Source organism: Gopherus flavomarginatus, unplaced genomic scaffold (assembly GCF_025201925.1).
Source record: "Gopherus flavomarginatus isolate rGopFla2 unplaced genomic scaffold, rGopFla2.mat.asm mat_scaffold_89_arrow_ctg1, whole genome shotgun sequence".
Taxonomy (NCBI): Eukaryota; Metazoa; Chordata; order Testudines; family Testudinidae; genus Gopherus; species Gopherus flavomarginatus.
In genome coordinates this window covers 271,478-287,332 of record NW_026115175.1, presented here as the reverse complement: position 1 = coordinate 287,332, position 15,855 = coordinate 271,478, and the positions used below count along the sequence as shown (strand labels likewise).

Genomic DNA, 15,855 nt, shown 5'->3' with positions numbered 1-15,855 from the left:
CTGGACCCTCTCTATGGGGGACACTTGCTCCCCCCTCCCCTTCCTGGCCCTTCCCACGCCCTGTTGCCAGCAGAGAGTGGCCCCCCCAGCCCAACCCAGAGGTGTCCCTGTCTCAGGCCCCCCCCAGCCTCTGCCCAGTTCAGAAATCACTCGGGGGAACCATTTCCCACCTACACAAGGACAAATCACTGCAGGTGAAAATGGGGAGAAACACCCCAAACCTGAGATCTGAACTGGCCATTGGCAAAGGGGAGAGAAAATGGGGCACAATGGGGGGAGGGGAACAGGGAACTTCTCAGGGGTTTGAGGGAAGGGGGTGTCAGCCTGGATGTTGCTTGTTGCTCTCTAGGGAGAAAGGGGGCAGGACAGGAGAGGAGGGGGATCTCCACGGAGGTGGCAGTGGTAATTCCGAGGGGATCTCAGCCCTCCCTTTTTCTCCCCGCTCCTCAGGGGTCACCTGCTCTTCTCCCCTCGCCCCCCGGCCATGTCTCGGCTGCACAGACATTTTCCATCCATCCCTTTCCCAGGTCTCCCCCCTCCGCAGCCCCTGCCCGACCCCACGCAGGGGCTGCTAGGTGTAATGCATGTTCAGTAGGGATTTCTCCCCTACTAATGCTGGGGTGTCCTTCTCCTATAGGTTAGTCTACTAATGATCTCCTCTTGGTGCCATGTGTGTCAGTTCATTGCCATGGCACTCGTGTGCTTAGACATCTGAGGATGCTCTACAGAAAAGCTCCTTGAGTGAGGTGATCCACAGGGAGTAGCTCAAAGCTCCAAAGTGCCTGGCCAGGGGCAGGACATTGGCACAGCAAGGGCGGGGTGTGGCAGTGACATCACAAAGGCCTTTTGCAGGACCTCACACTATTGGTCAAAGACTATTGGTGAGCAGGTGGTGACCTCACAGAGAGATCCTGACATCAGTCAGGGGCCAGGGGCTAGGGAAACCTCAGAGACCCCTGTGGCTTTGCTTCAGCAAGTCTCCTTCTCCAGGTCTCTGTCTGAGGACTGAGAGAGTATTCGGGTTCACGGACGTGAGCGCCAGGAGAAACCTCTTTCCAGTTTTCTCCTTTCCTTGTAGTGATTTTACTAGAAAACAGCCGTCCCTGTTTAGAAGGTAAGAGCCTCCTGGAGGTGTGAAACCTGTTCAGTCTGATCCATCTGGTGAGAGTTGAATTCTAGGCATGGAAAACATGAGCTTAAGGAGGCAGAATTTTATTCCGCACCTGGGATTTTGTCCCTTAGAATCATGGGGACATTAGGGTTTGTCCTTTGTGTTTCACCTTTTCCTCCATCCACCTGTCCCTCCCTCCTTTCTCTTCATCTCTTCTTTTGTCCTTTCTCCTGTTCCCCTCCCAACACCAGGACGAGTGTGTGCGTGTGTGTTGCGGGGGAGTGCTCTGCAGCTCTCACTGTGGGAGTTCCACCCAAAAATGTGAGGCTGAAATAGTGCTCAGGCAGTCAGGGCTGGATTAACCTTTTGTTGGCCCTGGCACCAAACATATTTGGGGGCCCCAGTGTAGTAACTGTGGGCTCCGAGTGTGGGCCTGGTGGGGCAGTGCCATTGGTGCCTTCGTATACCCGGTACTGAACCTCAGAGACATTTTTCATTTTGATCACACACCTCTCCATGACTATATGCATTGCCATACACAGCTCCCTCAGCCCGCGGGTTTTCTTATTGAGCTGTACACCCATGTGGGTTTACCAGTGTCCACAGTGAGCAGAACTTTCATAGTGACCAAGGAAACTCCCCACAGATTTATCTCTTTCCTCATTCAGACCTTCTCTAGCCACGTCTCCAGTACCCCCCATGTCACCAGTCACTGCATGTGGTCCTAGTCTCAGCTCAAAGTCCTAAAGCCAGCAGACACCTGATCATTTCTGACAGATCCCTCCCTCAGCCCCCATCCTGCCATGTGAGCAAGCCACCTGCAAACACCATTTCCCCAAAGTGAGGACTTAGCCCTTGGGAATCTGAAGACACCAGCGTCTCTCCCTCTGCTCCCATCTACATGCTAGTCTGCTACCTGGTCACCACCACCTCTCCCCATACTTGTTTCCTTTCTACTTTGGACATGCTCCCAACCAGCTGGAAGCTCCCTCTGCAAGCCTGACCTGCTCCCGCCTTCCCTGCTCCCCCGACATTCCTTTCCTACTGGTGACCTCTGTTCCTTGAGGTTAACTCCAGTGTCTTTAGGAGCTCTAGCTTAATGGCCCCAGGAGTCATAGAGCCACTTGTAGTTTCTCTAGCTACAGCCATGGGGCAACTGCCAGAGGCCAGCCTTAGACAGCTGCAGCTACTAGCCGCAGGAGCGGAGGCAATGCCAAGGCTGAGCATGCTTGAACCTTGCAAGGGCAGCACTAGGGACTCTAAATCCTCAGCACTGGCCCTAGGCAGCTGCAGACTCTGGAGTTAGGCACTTTCCTCCTCTAGGTTCCTGCATGGTTACAGAACTGCAGTAAAGTGGAACAATTATCAGCTTCTGTGATTGGAAGATGTCTGGATCCATCTAATAAGACCGTCCTACATAAATGAGGAAAGTTGAGGTGCCTTTATTATTCTTTTGTTCCATTCTTTGTTTCTATGGGGAATTTGCCAGTGCAATATCACTGTCTTCCTTTTAAACAAACAAAACTAAAAAAAAAAGTGTAATGGCTGTTGAAAATAGCAATTCCAGCCCTCGTTAGCACTGTGAAGACCCCAACGTTTGTTGCTCAATTTTCTCCTACTTTTTCTACAGTAAATGACAGTGGATCAGCATATTTGATTTGGGAGAAATGAAGTAACAGCTGCCCAAATTGAGCTTGAGCACTCCTGATTTTGAGGTGTTCAGATCTGGAAGGCAGGGGCTAGATTCCCTTTATGAATATTAGATACATCTGGAAAGGAAAAGTCAATTTCTATTTTCATGGCTCAGAAGTGGAAATCCTCCTGTCCTGTATCTGAAGCTGTCCAGGTCCAGTAGAGCCTCCCCTTCCTTACTTACCATTTTACCTTCTGGTGGGATCCACATACCTCCCTTGCCCAGCTTCAGATAGAGAGGGGCCCTGTCCAGTTAGTCCACCCAGTTCCATCTTTGGGGGCTGCCAGGCGAGGTCACACCAGCATCCCTAAGCCTGTCTGGGGAAGTCTTCTGAGGGTGCTACCTGGGCCAAAGCCTTCTACTCCTTGGTCACACCTCTTCCCTATTCACAGGTGGCACCCCCTTCTAGCAGCCAGCCAGCCAGCCCCAGCAAGCTGCAGCACATGGAGTCTCACAGCTTCCCCCCTCCCTTTCCTGTTGATAGCAGCCAAGGGAATGCTGGGAAATGTTCCTTCTCTGCTCCAAGGCAGGGAGCTGGTCAAGGAACTACAGCTCCCAGGGCCCTATGGGGTCTCAGCTCCCCTACTGAATATCCAGGCTGCTCTGAGGCTCCCTTTCTGCAGAGGGGAGGAAGTTACTGTTACAGGTCCCTTCAGAGCTTGGGCCTAGCACTATGGCACCATGTCAAATCCAGTACTGCTCCCAACTCTATCCAGCTCTGCTGCTGGCAGGATCCCTTCCTATTCTTTTTGTTTCTTGCCTCCCCTCCAAGGAGAAGCTCTGCATTGTTCCTGTGTGGGGAATTGAACCCAGGCTGTCTGGGTGAAAGCCAAGAATCCTAACCACTAGACCACATGGGACTTCCATAACACGTTTACATGTTCATATTCAATAACACAATTAAACGTAGCCATTCAAAGTAGCCATTTAAAAGAAGCCATTCAAAAAACTTCAAAAACAGACTTCAAAGAGAAATTGCAGAGTTACAACTGATCTGCAAACTTAACACCATTAATTTGAGCTTGAAGAGGGACTGGGGGTGACTGGCTCACTACAAAAGCAATTTTCCCTCTCTTGGTATTGACACCTCCCTGTCAATTACTTGGAGAGAGCCACATCCACCCTGACTGAATTAGCCTTCAACACTGGTTCTCCCCTTGTATGGTAACTCCCTTTACATCATGTTCCAATATATATTTATGCCTCTATCTGCAATTTTCACTCCATGCATCTGAAGAAGAGGGCTTTTTATCCACGAATGCTTGTGTCCAAATAAATCTGTTAGTTCTTAAGGTGTCACCGGACTCCTCGTTGTTTTTGTGAAATAAAAGCAAAATGCACTCTAAGCTGATCTTAACCCTTTCAATGTCCTTACAAACTTAGATGCTTCTCACCACAGGCCGGCTGGTGGCTTTTCAGCCAGGCTCTCCCCTTTCGTCAGCGCTTCAGTTGCTTGGTGTGGGGGTGTCTGTAGATGTAGGTGGACGAGAGAGACAAAGCATGGCAAATGTCTCTGCTTTTATCATGTCCTTTCTTCCCTCTTGGCTTTGCTCCCCCTTCAGAGTCAGGTGAGCATCACTGCGTCTCTCCAAGCAAGTCTGAGCAATTCCCCTGGGGTGTCCTCTTGCAGGTAAGTGATTGCACTGTAGCTCCCTTGCTGAACAATGGCTGTTGATGGGTTGTTTGACACCCTGTCCGGGTGTTGGTTACTTTCCTTGCTGTTGTCACTGGGGAGCTAATATTTGGCTGACTCCCCCACCTTACAGCATAGTGATAACCACACTGCACAATTCTCATAACTTCATATGCATGAATGGTAAACATCTATGGGTAGAGAAATGACTTTCAGCAGATCATATCCTTTCCCCTGATACCTTACAAGGCATGCTCTGTATATAAGATCACGATTATATGAAAATGAGGAATATGGGGGTTACAGCACACTCCCCCAAAGGTACAGAATGTCACACTGAGATTCTATTTTCATTTGTTATGTAACAGCATTAAAGAGATCCAGTGACTGACCAATGGCATTTTCAAGTGCTAAAATGGCAAGCGCTGTTGGTCTCTCATTGGCCATCAGCGACTGAAGATACGGTTTAATGAGCCAGAGCTTCAAGGCGAGGGTGGCTCTGTCCACTGCCTTCCGTTGCGCTGCTGGGCACCAAGTCCCTGGCGGTCAATATGTGAAGCTGGGAGAAGAGAGTGGGGTGGCAAGCGGTGGCAGAACTTTTGCCACCAGGGTCTAGCTGTCTAACTTCCTCTTCGTACTGCTGGGCCCCCGTTGCCTTCAGGTAACACAGGAACTAAGGCAGGAATAGGGTGAGGAAGCAAGTAAAGCCGAGCAAGGAAGGCAAAAGTTAATCTTATCTTCATGGGCAGCTCGCAATGACGTCCTTTTTCTGTGCCACAGCTGACAACAACATCCCAGACAGAAAAGTAACAGGCCAAAAAGAAACCTAGCAGATGCTGAAACAGTTCAGTTGGGAGCGTGCTAGACTAACAGGCTCTTCTATCCTCCTTTATGCACGGGCGGGATGTTTTCTGAGAGTGCAGCAGTTCCTTTAACTGCCACGAGTCCCTCATTTCAGGCTATGCAGCAGGAAAAGACAGCATGGGCTTCTGCACCGAGTTGGCCCACCTGACCTTTCATTCTTCTCTTGCTCTTTGTCAGCAAGGAGAAGAAAAAGAAGCTCTCCCTCAAGCTGGAGTCACACGGGCGAGGTAAGGACGACTTCCTGAGTGCTGGCTCCAGTCCTCTGCCCTGCCAGCTGACCTATCGAGGGGCTACCACCACATTCTCTAGATTTGTCCATCGGTCTGTGCCAGAGTGAGCAACAACCCAGTAGGTGGAGTTTCTGTAGTGTAGTGGTTATCACATTTGCTTAACACGCAAAAGGTCCCTGGTTCAAAACCAGGCAGAAACATGCTGGCTTTCTTTTCCCAGATCCCCTTGTTATTCAGAAAGGGCACTCCTCCTATTGGCCTGTCCCTGGGATAACTCCAACCCCTGCATGACAGAGGATGCTGACAGCAGTGGAGAAAGCACCTTGGTGTCAGGCTGGAGAACCTAGAGTAGTTAGGCCAGTCACCATTTGGAGGCTTGTGGCTTGGCCACCTCTGCTGTTGGAGGTTGGCCTATAGAGGCTCTCACTTCCTGCTGGGCTCCTTTGCGTGACTGGCCAAAGGAGGAAGTGAGGCAGGAATGGGGCAATAGAGGAAAGTTGAGCTGAGGAAGGCAGGGAAGAAGCTGTGCGGTTAAGTGGGGTTAGTAGAGCACCACATTTCATTCTGCAAAGCCTGGGGAGGTGTGGTTGGCTGCTGGGAGGTAGAATCCTGTGCCTGCCTCTTGGCTTCCCAGGAGTGGCTACTTGCAGCCCAGGAGAAGAAGGGAGGTTCTGGGTGAAAGGAAAACAAGCAAAGCTGAGTCCAAGTGGAGAATGGCGGCTCCTTTATGGCCAACCTGGGGGCATGACTGATGGTTTTAGAGGTGGAGGCTGGGCTGGCTATGAGCAACTGGGATCCAGGAAACCCCCACCTGCCCTTCTGAGGGCTGAACCCATGGAGGTGCGGTTGGCTGCTGAGAGACAGACCCCTGTGGCTGCCTGTTGGCATCCCAGGGATGGCTACTTGCAGCCCAGGAGAAGCGGGGTTCTGGGGGGAAGGAAAAGCAGCAATGGTGAGGCTGAGTGGGCTCCTTTCTGGCCGAGATGGTGGACTGTGGTGAGTCTGGGAGTTGCCTGTAAGCCATAAGTGGACGTAGTGCAGTGAAAACTGCTGCTCCATTCTGGCCGACCTGGGGGCGCCATGGATGACTTGGGAATGGGGGCAGGGCGCTGGCTGTGAGCAAATGGGATCCAGGAAGCCCCAGCCTGCCCCTCCAGGGGCCGAGTCTTCTTCTCTCCTGCCATGGGGAGCCCGACCTTAAGCCTGCCCAGCATGTGCAGCAGCTCGAGCATTAAGCCTTCCTGTGTGCATAACTGAACTACGCCCTAGTGTAATAAGGTGTAAAGTTTAGATTGTGAATTTATCTTTAATTTCCATGGTAATTTACTTTGATCTTTTATTCCTACCACTTATAATCCTTAAAACTCCATCTTTCTGTAGTTAATAAATCTGTTTTATGCTCTACTTAAACTGGTGTATTTTGCTTGAAGTTCTTGGGAAATCTCAGCTCCATTACAAGGCTGGTTCATGTACTATTCACAGTGAGGGAGGGGTGGACCCTGTGTAATAAACTCACACTGATCAGGCTTCTGATTAAGGCAAGATGGTATGATCCAGGGGTGCAAGGCTGCAGAGCTGTAGGGGGGGCGACTTTCTATCATTAGTGTTATGAGTGGCTGCAGAAGCATTCATGTAATTCAGTTGGCTGTGTCCCTACCTACAGATGTCTGTGTAAGTGCAATATCTGCCAGAGATTCACAGCTTGTCTCAGCATCACATGTGTGAGAGGGAGCCCAGGTGGTGGGACAAAGGGCTCAGGGGTGCCACTGTTCAGTTGCATCCCATAGATCCCATCACAGACTTTCAACAACCACAGCGGGTGCTCACTGAGACAGAGAGAGAGATGCCACAATAGTGATATCCAGTGCCAGCAGACATCAAACTATCAGAAATTCTGTGAACAGAGAAGACCCTGCTAGTGGAAAATGGCTTGTGAGGTATCATTAGAAAATGCATAACCTACTGAATATTATCCTCCTGTTAAAATGTGTAGTAACACTGTATGGAAAATTGTGAGATTTTACAGTATGATATTACTGAAAAAGTTACAGTTCTGGGGAACACCCACAGACCAGTTCCTCAGAGACAGCAAGGCAAACAGCTGGTCAAACAGCCATTCTCCTGCAGGGGGAAGGTGTGAAGACATTAAGGGCTGGTCTACACTACGGGGGGAAATCGATCTTAGATACGCAAATTCAGCTACGTGAATAACGTAACTGAAGTCGAATATCTAAGATCGGATTACTCACCCATCCTCACCGCGCGGGATCGATGTCCGCGGCTCCCCCTGTCAAATCAGCAACTCCGTTGGGGTTGGTGTTGTTCCGGAATCGATATAAGCGCGCTCGGGGATCGATATATGGCGTCTAGATGAGACGCCATATATCGATCCCCGAGCAATCGATTTTAACCCGCCGATACGGTGGGTAGTCTAGATGTAGCCTTACATTCCATCACAGGGACCTATTGAGGCTGTTGTGGAAAACGACCACAGGATTAATATTTGAATCAGCTCAGCCTGAGGCTCTTTTCTTGGTTACAAGCACGCAGGGGGCGACAGCTATTGGAATACTGTTCCTGAGCTAAAAATCACACAAGCCTTTTACAGCTTAAAACCACAAACAATGACACATACGTTGCACGTTAATTTCCTTATTTGGAATATACTGCAAAATATGATGCAGGTCAAAAGCAAGCTGAACAATCAGTTTTCCATATTTGGCCTTTCCTGTTATTTTTATTACACCTGGTGATATGGGAGCAAGACTCTCCATGTCTCAAGAAATGTCACTACCAACCTAGGCCATTTTCACATGCTGGGGTGCAATCCAGATCGGCGAGGAGTTGTGTCATCTGTAATCCTGGGTGAGATTCAGTGTTCTGCTGCTGGAGCTCCCCTGTCTGGATACTCCCAGCCAGCGTTCAAGGACGCACTGAGTGTCTGTATGATAAGTAACCCTGGACTGGCAGCTCTGACTCCAGCCGCCTGCTTGTTACACCCCAAGCACATTCTGGTTTGGGTAGAGAAGGCTCAGGGTTTGAGAGAAGGCTGGGGGTAGGAAGCTTCTGTTCATTATGCTGGACCTAACCCCAGTTTTACTAGAGTAAAGAGGAGATATTTGACATTGTGTGATGCTGCTCCTGTGCTCTGTTCCCAAAGTGTTCTGCAGAAGAGGAGGGTCTCTGGTAGTATGTATATTACTGGCCTATTGGGGTGATGCTGAAACAGGACAGGGTACAGATGGCATTGTGGGGGTGGCATGAACCTTCACTCTTCATTTCCCCTTCCAAGAACAGAAGGGACAGGAATCCTTACCCAGCAAGACCATCGTCTCATAGTTCCCCTGCATGACATCTCTGTAGAGGGCTCTCTGAGTGGGGTCCAGCAGAGTCCCCTCTTCCCTGGAGAAATACATAGCCACCTCCTCGAAGGTCACCGGCCCCTGAAAGAGCAGGAGTCCAATACTCAGTACCTGCTGACCCACTCACAACCCCACTATTCACGGAACAGCAGCACCAGGGAAATGGAAGCTCCGGGAGGCACATGTTAACAGAGTCCCAACCCACCTTGCTTACAGCAGCCAGGAGGCATCAGAGGGTAGAAAGAGAGAACCTTTGTGTCTCCCATCTGACAGACAGAAGCAGGGTCTTCACATTTATCACATAGCTACTAGCCAGAGCTTAATATAGGAGATGGGGCTGTCTCTGGACCCTGATAGTGGCTCCCTGGTAGGAATCCAAGCACTCTCCAAATAAAATATATGGAAGAAAGGGGAAGTCAATCATAAAGAATAGAAGTTAGAAGGTCAGAATTGTAGTGCCCATTAACAAAGGCTTAGAGAAAATAGAGCCTATCAAACTAACGGGATATCCTTATTGGATGAGATCAAAAGTTTGGTTGCAGCTAATAGTATTGATGTAATATACCTAAACTTCCGTAAGGGACATGACTTGATTAGCACAATATTTTTACTAAAAAAAACTAGAATGATACAAAATAAACACGGCATACATTAAATAGATTCAAAACTCTGATAGTAAATGGGGAACCATGATCGAGTGGATTTCTTTCTAGCAGGTTCCTGCAGAGATTGGTTCTTGGCCCTGTGCTATTTAACATTCTTATCCATGACTTAGAAGAGAGTACAAAATCATCACTGATAAAGTTTACAGTTGCCACAAAGATTGGGGTTGGTGGTAATTAATGAAATGTCAGTAGATTCAGGCTCCATCGCTGAGAGTCTGGGAAGTTGTCCCAGCCCTGGCTGGAGGGTTATTTCCTGTTCCACAAAGAGGGGAAGTTCCATTCCCAACTCCTGTGCCTTGAAATTAGGACCTATCTGACACTACACCCCCATATTCATCATAGTGGTATGATTATAATATGATTAGGACATAATTATGATCTATTTTGTAGAAGATGCATCATGTGTGGTGTCACTGGAAAAGTTCTGATTTGCTGAATATGATTATCCTATTTGTGTGCACATATCATGTTCGTATCTGAAGTTATGGATATTGACTCTGTATCTGTATTTCAAATGTGCTTACTCTGGGTAACACCCACAATGAGCCTTTCAGGTACAACAGTGAAGAAGCCAGACAGTGCTGATGGCTCAACAAAGACAATGGACTGTGGAAGAGCTTAGCCTTCCTGTGAATGTTTCAGCCAGCCTATGAGTCATGGCTACTATGACTCAGCAGGGCCTGTGACCAGACCACATGACACTAAACTCCATTTTAGTACCTGTATTTTTCCACAAACTGGACTAGGAACTGAGTTTGGAACAAAAGGTTCCCACCATATGGAAAAGCTACATAAGGTGGGGTGTGACATCATCTCTTGGCCTCATTCTCCACACAAGAGAACTTCTGGAAACACCTGAGAAACAAAAACGGATGTGGGGGAAGTGCTGCTCCCAGGATCAAGAGATTTCTAGCTTGTGTATGGAAACTTGGGGGACTGCTTGTACCATCAGTCAGGGTGAGAAATTGCTAATTCAAATTCTATCCATCTAGTATGTTAGGCTTAGTCTGAGTTTTGGTTATTTGCTAAATAATCTGCTTTGATCTGTTTGTTATCACTTATAATCACTTAATCTATCTTTCTGCAGTTAATAAACTTGTTTGATGCTTTATCTTAACCAGCGTATTTTGAGTGAAGTGTCTGGGGAAAATCTCAGCTTGTTGTGCACATCTGTCCCATATCGAGGGGAAGGGGAACTACATTAATGAGCTTGTATTATAGAGATCTCTGTGCACTATAAGATGGTATCATTCTGGATTTATACTACAGCAAGTGTGCAAGGTTGGGGAGTGGGAAATTGGCTCTTGTCTTCTATCTGTCCTTGAGTGGCTTAGGTAACACACTCAGGTAGCTTAGTTGGCTGCATGGCGCCACCTGCTGTTGTGTTGGGTGATAACAGGGCCTGGAGAGGCTGGCGAAATCTCCAGCAAAGCAGTGTGAGAAGGGCCAGCCCAGCGTGAGGGTTAGAGGACACAGCAGTTCCCAGAAGCTCCACAAACTGCCTCCTGGGGGTGACAACCCATCACGCCCTACACTACACAAGTCTCAGCAGGTTTGTCACATGCTGTCCCCTCCCTTTCTCCACCCGAGATATTTCCTGCTTCCCACCACCTCTAGCAATTCCCACCCTCTTATGCATTTACTGCTCCTCAACCTCCAAGCAGAGCCCGCCACCCTGATAATCTCTTACCTGAGACAGCTCCATTGCAGCCATTTCCTTGCCCCTGGGAGGACGAGATGATCTGCAGCGAAACATGGATGTTATTCTCTGGCCTGCCGGGGTGAAAAGGGCAAGGTGTGAGAATTCAGACTAGGCTTTTGTCCATTCCACAAGCCGATTCCCCCCAGCTTTTCCCCTGCTAATGCACATTCTAGGTTCTAGCACACTGTGAAGCACAGAGTGACCTTATTCCAGTACAGGCCTAGCCCCCTCCCACCAGGGTGTAACCCTCTGACACATGGGGAAACCCTCCCAGTAACAGTCTCTCTCTTACACGTATCAAGTTTGCGGACAACACCAAGCTGGGAGGGGTTGTAAGTGCTTTGGAGGATTGGATTAAAATTCAAAATGATCTGGACAAACGGGAGAAATGATCTGAAGTAAATAGGATCAAATTCAGTAGAGACAAGTGCAAAGTACTCCACGTTGGAAGGAACAATCGGAGGCCAGAGAAGAGCAGAAACAAAGGAGTCACTTTGGGGGATTCTCCCTGTCATTGTCCCCAAGGCAGCTGTCTCAGGTTTACAAAGGTGTTTCATGTTCCAGCCTTTGTACAGTCTCTCCTGGGAGTGCCCCTTTCATGGACTGGGCCTAGTTTTAGTTTTTGGTAGTTAACAAGCTTGGTTTATTGTTCATCTAACCAGTATGTGTGGATTGAAGTGTGTTGGAAACTCTGTTTGGGATAACAAGCTGGTGCATGTCATTTTCCGCTGATGAAATGACAGACTTCATATGAGCTTGGGTCGTTCAGTAGCGTGCTGGACAGTGCAAGATGCACATTTCTGGGGGAAAGTTGGGCACTTGAGAATTTGCTGGTTTTCTCCTGAGGTGTAATTCATGAGTGGCTGTCTAGCAGCACTCAATACTGTGTAGCTGGGAGTGAGTTACATGCTGGAGACTGTGTGTTAATTGGCCAAGAGGGGCTGTTCTCGCAGGAAAACAGTGGAAAAGGCACCCCATGCTGGAGGACTGAGGTACAGCTATTTAACAGTCCAGATTGTACTCTGGGTAACATCACAGACACTCATTATGACAGAGCCTCTTACAACACAGAGAAAGTAAATCCATGTCCCAGAAATCGAAGACTCCAGACAGAGGGCAAGTGTCCCTGGCACTGCTTCTTGCTGACAGAGAGGTTCAGAGACAGTGCGAGAATCCTGGGGAAGCTGGGAACAGGAAGCATGGGCTGGCGGGGTTCGGTGGAGAAAGGGAACAGGAAGGGCAGGGATATTACTGAATCCAAGATCTCAGCAGTACTAGATGACAGGATAGCACATAGTGCAGCCCATTGGAAAACACAATCCCAACTATACATACAAAATGATGGGGTCTAAATTAGTTGTTTCCACTCAAGAGAGTGATCTTGGAGTCACTGTGGATAGTTCTCTGAAAACATCCACTCAATGTGCAGCAGCAGTGAAAAAAAGTGAACAATGTAGGAAATAATTAAGAAAGTGATAGATATGACAGAATATCTCATAGATCATATTTGTAAAAACAGCAAATAAATCCATGATACACCCACATCTTGAATACTGCATGCACATGTCACCCCATCTCAAAAATAGAAATATTGGAATTGGAAAAGGTTCAGAAAAGGGCAAGAAAAATGATTAGGGGTATGGGACAGTTATGCCAGACCTAACCCCCAGTTTCACTTGAGCAAACAGGAGATATTTGACACTGTGCAATACGGCTCCTGTGCTCTGTTCCCAAAGTGTTCTGCAGCAGAGGAGGGTCTCTGGTATTATGTGTGTCACTGGCCTATTGGGGTGATGCTGAAACAGGACAGGGTACAGATGGCATTGTGGGGGTGGCGTGAACCTTCACTCTTCATTTCCCCTTCCAAGAACAGAAGGGACAGGAACCCTTACCCAGCGAGGTCACAGTCTCATAGTTCTCCTGCATGACATCCCAGTAGAGGGGATGGGGTGAGTGGGGTCCAGCAGAGCCCACTCTTCCCTGGTGAAATACATAGCCATCTCCTTGAAGGTCACCAGCCCCTGAAAGAGTAAGAGTCCAACACTAAGGACTTGCTGCCCCACTATTTGTGGCAGAGAAGAGTGAATCAAATGGAAGCTCTGGGTGGATCATAGTCAGGAGAGTCCCACCTCAACCTGGCTCAGAGTATCCAGCAAATGCCAGGGTGAGGGGATGAAGAGAGAGCCCCTTATCTCTCCCAGCATATCCATCACCCCCCTACTAGCCACTGACTGATACAGGAGATGGAGCCCCTAGCAGGGTCCAGGGAGAGCTCGCTGGTAGGATGCCCAACACCCTCCTCATTGTGAGGAGCGGGATAGGAAGGGAGAGGCAGCTCCAATAAGCCTGACTCATGGGTGTCCCCTTTATATCTCACAGCAGCTGATGGTTAATGAGGTCAGGCTCCAGCACTAGGAGTCTGGTCAGTTTGACTAGCTCCATGTAGGTGGGTTATTTTCTCTCTTCACAAATTAGGGCATTTCCACCTCCAAACCTCCTGGGTCTGTTCCTAGAATCTAGGCCACTTAGTAAATAACTCCCAGCAGGTCTGCCACACCCTGGCCTCCTCCTTTCCCCACGCTGTGAATTTCCTGCCCCGCTCCAACCTCCAAACCAGACTCTGCAAACCTTCCCACCTCTGGTGTATTTGCTCTCCCTTTCCTCCAGCAGGAACCCACCAGCAACCCCCCGATAATCTCTACCTGGACTGACTCCACTGCAGCCATTTCTCTTCCCTGTCCCACGCCAGGCTGGGATGAGCTGGAGCAAAACATTCTGCAGCCTGTCTGGGGGAGAAGGGCAGTTGTGGGCGTTTCAGAACCGGTTTTAGTTAATTTCACATCACAATTCCCCCAGGCCCTTTCCCTGCAGACAGACACCCTAGATTCTGTCATGCTGGGAAATGCTCAATCTGTTTATTACAATTTAGACCTGGCCCCTCCTGCCAGGCTAAGTCCACAGACACATTTTTAACCTCCCTTCTCTCTCCCCTCACCCCTTCTCTGAACACAAGGCTAGATAAGAGCAGAACCAAAGGAGTCACTGTGGGGGATTCCCTCAGACACTGACCCCACGGCAGCCACACCCCAGCAGGGGGAATATGGAGTCAGGAACTGGCTTTTGCTCTGTCTGATCCTTGTTTTGTTCACTGGAAAGTGGTTCTGCCCCAGGATGCAGCAATACATGTGTCTGGGTGGACTAGAGAGCTGGAAATCTCTCCCCCACATTCATTTCTCCCACTGCCCCTTTCAGTCTCTCCTTCCCCTGTCCTCTCTCCCTGCCCCTCTGGCTGGGACAGTCCCATTCCTGGGGGCTTTGCTCTCCCATGGCTGGATTTCCTCCTGGCAACCGCTAATGGGAGGAGAAATGAGGTGGTATTGTTTGTGCAGAGTCACTTTCTTGCCAGACCCTAGGACATTCCCTGAGGTCTTTCAGTTACCTGGAGACTCTGGCTCAGAATTTAGTAGTAACAGGGCCCAGGACTGCCCTAGGGGGCTAGGACCAGCTGCAGAAAGTCATCCCCTGGGCCGGGCAGAGAAGAAGCTTTAATTAAGGTCACTTCCCAGCACAGAGCCCCACTGGGGGAGCAGCAGCTGCCAAGCCTGGTCTCCCAGATCACAATGGAGGCTGCAGCATCTGACCCAGGAAGCTGAACCCCAATATCCTGAGCAGAGAGGGACGGAGTGTATGAGCAGCTTCCCTCCTTTAGCTCTCTGGGGAGAGCAGCTAATGGGAGCCCCTCCTCACAGGGAGAATGGCTGATCTCATTTGACCCACTGTCCATCTGGAATCACTCCTTGTCTTTCCATACAGTGATTCTGGATTAACAACGGTCTCAATGACACCGGATTTCAGAAAGAATGAGTTCAGAACGCTGTGGAAAAGACCATCGTGTGGCAGTGCTGACTCCCTTCCCACCTCCCTCACCCCCGCAGATCTAGGACAAGGACTGGGGGCAAAAATTTTCCAAACGGAACCGAAAGTTCCTGCAGTTTTCAAAAGAGGAGAAAAGTAAATTCTGTGAATTCACACTAACAGTGTTTGCTAAGTGGACAGAAAGTTATCACAGTGACAGGGCACGTGACTGGGGAATGGACTTGGTGACCTGGTGACTAGGAGCCAGGACTCTGGTACAAGTTGTCCAGAGAGAAGGATCATGGTTAGCAGCAGCCCCCAGACACCCCCTAGTACCCAGAGCCCAGACCCCCCAGCCAGGGGCCCCAGACACCCCCCAGCCAGGATCCCATCAGATATTCCCTGGGACGCAGCCCCCAGAGTCCCTGGCCAGGGACCCCAGATACCCCTCAAAGCCCCACCGGCCAGAGAACCCCCACCACACCATGATTGCCAGGTTGGGAATCCCAAAGGGTTCCCCCTACCAAGAGCCCCCAGCAGCCAGGGACCCCCTCAAGGGACCCCCTACCCACTGGGAACTCAGTCCCTCACTGCCTGCCTAGGAACTTCCCCACTCTCCAGAACGATCTACCCTGACATTTGCCTGGGACCCTCTCCTCTGCCCAGTGTGACCCCCTGATGCTTTACAGTGCGACCCATCACTCTGCTTCCCTGGCATGCCCTCACCTAGTGCCAGGGAT

The 15,855-nt window shown here is 49.6% G+C and overlaps 1 protein-coding gene and 1 non-coding gene across 2 annotated transcripts in view; one reads left to right on the top strand and one right to left on the bottom strand.

Annotated features, from left to right (window-relative positions):
* The window catches only part of LOC127042669 (zinc finger protein 558-like), a 187,519-nt gene that overhangs the window by 71,183 nt on the left and 100,481 nt on the right, over nt 1-15,855 (bottom strand). The gene's annotated exons all lie outside the window — the stretch shown is intronic.
* On the top strand, nt 5,659-5,731 carry TRNAV-AAC (transfer RNA valine (anticodon AAC)). Its single transcript has one exon. It is a non-coding gene; the product is annotated as a tRNA-Val (tRNA).